We start from the raw sequence: 5,051 nt of genomic DNA on the forward strand, positions 1-5,051 counted from the left end.
CATGTTGTCACAAATAGTTGACCTTTTTTCGTTGATCATTTAAAAGACTTATATATTATAGTTAACTGAAAGTAAAGTTTAGGGGTCATTTATTTATTTTTTAACGTGATAACATGATGATTAAACATCTAAAAACCTAATGAAAATAATAAAGTGTAGCAAAAATATGAAAGAATTAACTAAAATTTGAATTGAAATATCTTACTGATATTGACATTCTGATTATATATAATTTTTTTTACTTACAAAACATGATTAGCAGAAGGAATTGGGAATCGGTCTAAATGAGAAAATAATTTCAAAAAAATTATTTATTATTTTTTATATCTTATTGACACTTTCACCTCGTAAATTTGTGGAAGTAAAACCTCAAAGAGCTTTTAGAGTCAGTCAGATAAAAATAACATGATTATCTCCTCCTGTGAAATGAATATTTAACATGAAGCCATCCAGTCATGTGGCATGACACAAGCCCCGGGCCATGAAGAACAGCATGACGAGCACTGGCCTGCTTTTCCATCACACACACACACACACACACACACACACACACATAGACATAGACACGCCCTCACTCACTCAAACACACACACACACACACACACACACACACATAGACATAGACACACACTCACTCTCACTCAAACACACACACACACACACACACACATCGCTCACTCAAACACACACACACACACACACACATCCTCGCTCACTCAAACACACACACACACACATCCTCACACTCACACACAAACTCACACACACACACACACACACTCACTCACTCAAACACACACACACACACACACATCCTCGCTCACTCAAACACACACACACACACATCCTCACTCACTCACACACACACACACACACACACATCCTCGCTCACTCAAACACACACACAATCACACTCACACACAAAGACACGCCCTCACTCACTCAAACACACACACACACACACATCTCGCTCTCACTCAAACAAACACACACACACACACACACATCACACACTCACACACACACACACACACACACACACACACACACACATCCTCACTCAAACACACACACACACACACACACACACTCATCTCACTCAAACACACACACACACACACACATCCTCACTCACTCAAACACACACACACACATCCTCACTCACTCAAACATGCACACACACACACACACACACATAGACATACCCTCAGTCACTCAAACACACTCAGTCACACTCATTCACACACACTCAATCACACACACACACACACCCGCTGTATCCCGCAGTAAAGGCTGGGAGTGTGTATCTCTGTATGACACACACTGATCAATCCATGGAATATTCAGAGATCCAGTGTGTCTGAGCGCATGCTGCATCTTCAGCTGTGTCAGATCAGACCAACTATTACATAAACTACTATCATTATTAGTCAAAATATAACAAGTGCAATTATAATTATTCGTTGTGGTTCGATTAACTGTACTCTGAGCCTGGAAAGAGCATACTGTATCTGCAAAACGGTTTCTGCAGTCTTCGGCTTCGTGCGCGAGAGGCGTTTAGCGTTTTGGCACTGGCGCGTAAAGCACGCGAGCACGCGCAAACCGTAAAGGTTTCGGCCTTACGTCATCGGCGTCACGCCCTAGTGCTGTTACGTCATAATGCGCGGAATGCGAATCCTCGCGTCGCGTCACCGGACGCAGCCGCTCTCCTCGGCTGTTGCCATGGTTTCAGAGGCTCGCGCCCGCGGTGCCGCGGCGCAGCTGCGCGCGAGGCTCGTAGGGAAGGCCGGAGTATCCCGTTACTCCACCGGCTCGGCTGAAGCACGGGGAATATTGGGTTCAGAGCGTCTGGCAATTATCTGAAACGCGGGAGAAAAAATCGATACGCTCACAGAAAGCCGGTAAGGTCACCAAAAGAGACGAAACGCGCTTAAAACGTCCAGACCGTCTCCCAAATCTCTGCAGAGCTTCTCGAGATGCTGACAGAAACTCTTCTCTTTTGTGGCAAGCCTTTAAACGCTTTATATAATACTGGGCTAAATAAGGGGTCGTTTCAGGAGAATGAAGAAGAAATATAAACATTGTAAACAACTAAATGACTTCTGGCATTATTTTTTATTTTTTTAATAAGAATATTTTTACGTTAAATCGTCATAGGCATCGCTAACAGTCTCAAACTTCAGACAGAAATAAATAAAACAACATTCTGACGTCACGTCATAAAAAGTCATGGGCGTGACATCATTAGTCGATGACGTCAGATTACTGTAACTATTACTGTAACATAAAAAAGTTACAATTCTCACATACAGCGTCAGAATTGTGACAAAGCAAAAAAAAAAAAAGATATGAAAGTCAATAACATAAGAAATAAAAATTTGGACAATAATTATGATAAAAACGTATAAATAAGATCATGCAATTAAATGTTAAAACTACAACAAAACTACCTTAAACGCTCATAATTATGACAGAAGTTGAAATCATGGCAAACTAAAGGTGAAAGGTCAACATTATGACACAAAAAAATTAGTATTAGGGCATTTTGACAAATTTGAAAAATTAATTGAAATTAATTTGAGCCTTTCATGTCACAACTTCAACTTTTCACGTCATAATTGTGACTTTTTTATGATAATGTTAACTTATTACATCGGAATTATGCTGAACTAAATCGAAATGAAGACATAAGCGTCATAAGTATGACATGAACTATGACATGTGTGTGTCTGTGTTGAAACTGTTACCGCTTGTGCTGAAAGATTGATAAATAAGGAATAAAAAGGTCAATTATGACAAAACGTTGAAAAATGAAGTCATAATTACGACCGCTTTGTGCAATAAATATATATATATATGTATATATTTTGTAAATATATATGTGCAATATTTTTGCTCCGTTTAACCAAAAAAAAGACAATGCTTTTTTTAATGAGCATATCTGCTCAAAAATGATTTAGTCGATTTTCAGTCAGCTGCATGCAGACGAGCTCAGTTCTGGGTTTGTGGGTTTCCGTTCAACATCGAGCACGAACTGTGTGTGTGTGTGTGTGTCTGTGTGTGTGTGTGTGTGTGTGTGTGTGTGTGTGTGTGTGTGTGTCTGTGTGTGTGTGTGTGTGTGTGTGTGTGTGTGTGTGTGTGTGTGTGTGTGTGTGTGTGTGTGTGTGTGTGTGTGTGTGTGTGTGTGTGTGTGTGTGTGTGTGTGTGTGTGTGTGTGTGTGTGTGTGTGTGTGTGTGTGTGTGTGTGTGTGTGTGTGTGTGTGTCCTCACCAGTGTGTGTGTGTGTGTGTGTGTGTGTGTGTGTGTGTGTGTGTGTGTGTGTGTGTGTGTGTGTGTGTGTGTGTGTGTGTGTGTGTGTGTGTTAGTCCTCACCAGTGTGGAAGAGTGAGAATCACAGCCCTCGGATCTCACACCTTCACGACTCGGAGGAATGCAATCTCCTGAGCCTGCGAGAGCGTCATTACTCAAAAGAAAGCATAGTTTGTGCACGCCGTAAAAAAAAAAAAAAAAAAAATCACAGCCTTAAAATTTACGGTAAAAAAAACTAGCAGGAATTTTACTGTAAAAAAAAAAAACGGTAACATTTTAGGTTTTACCGTTTTAACTTAAAAGCTTTGTGCTTTGATGCAACCTGTGTTTTTAAAACCGCTGTATAAATAAAAATGATCGATTGATTGATTCAGTTTACAATTAAATACGATTTCATGATGTAACGTTAATATATAAACCTGAAAGAAAGTGCTGAAATCTGAGGACTTCACACGAAGAATCAAAGCCCGTCACACGAAGCTTTTAGATACGAACGAAAGCAATAAAAATGAATGTGGCAACATCGAAACTAAGAAACATAGTGATTGTAAGGAAAACCAACATCACATTCGAACTAAATCTGAAATGCAATGCAGGGAATTCTGGGAACGCCAGTTTACGTATTTCCTTGTAAATTTTACAGGACTTTACCGTTTTTTACTGTTAGAATCACACGCATGCTTTCTATGAGTCAGGAATCTTCTTCTTTTTCAAAAGCATTGAATGTCAATCGCGCTTTTGTGCACAAAACAAGCTATTTGTCGAGAAAACCTGGCGCGTTAGAATAATGAGCAATAAAACAAACATCGTTGAGAGCGGCAGCTGGGGGCGGCGTGACTCATGAAGAACCCACTCGATGGAGATGATTCACAGAAAGATCAGGCTCTTTTCCCACGGCAGAGGACGATTCCTTCTTACCGTAAGCTCTGCTGCGTTTATCGTCTCTGAATTGTCTTGCGCTCAGCTGTGGCGCGACTCGCGAAAGGCCTGAGACGTTAGAAAACATCTGCGGCGTGAGAAAACATCTCTCTTTCGGGCCAAATTGGGGCGTCACGTGCGGCCTTCGAGGAGATGCCAATCCCAGAATGCATTGCACAACAAAGATCTCCTTACAAAATGGCGTTTAGATTCTCCACTAGGGGGCAAAACATGAGGAAGTGCGTTCGCGCATTAAACCGGCACACTGCGTTACACGTCAACGGAAGTGCAATAAACTTATTAGTAGTGTAATGCGTTTGGGGCTGAGCGGCGTGTGAGAGAGAGAGCGAAGGCAAACGACGCTCCTCCATTGAAAAGGTCATTGCTTTTTGTTTTTTTAATCAACCAGCAGGAAAAGAAGGGGTTTTATAGTTTTACATGTGTTCGGTTTTACTCTGTATTTCCCTAAAATTAAAGTAAAGTATAATAAAAGGTTGTTTTTGTATATGTTGCATTCAAAAAACATTGATTTGATCAGAATGCACATGACACACGGGAGCTAATACGTTCTGCACCGACCAACACCAAACACAGTTTTTTCCCCCCAATTTATGTTTACATTTTTGTGGTTTTATAATATATATTTATCTGTGCCCTCTCTCCTTTTTTTCACCTTTTCCCTTGTTCTTAGTGCATGGAGCTTGAGTCTGCACAGGAGCGAATCATTTGGAGCGATTCATTTGGAGTGATTCATTTGGAGCTTGATTCTGCACAGGAGCGAATCATTTGGAGCTTGATTCTGCACAGGAGCGAATCATTTGGAG

Source organism: Puntigrus tetrazona, unplaced genomic scaffold (genome assembly GCF_018831695.1).
Source record: "Puntigrus tetrazona isolate hp1 unplaced genomic scaffold, ASM1883169v1 S000000175, whole genome shotgun sequence".
Lineage (NCBI taxonomy): Eukaryota > Metazoa > Chordata > Actinopteri > Cypriniformes > Cyprinidae > Puntigrus > Puntigrus tetrazona.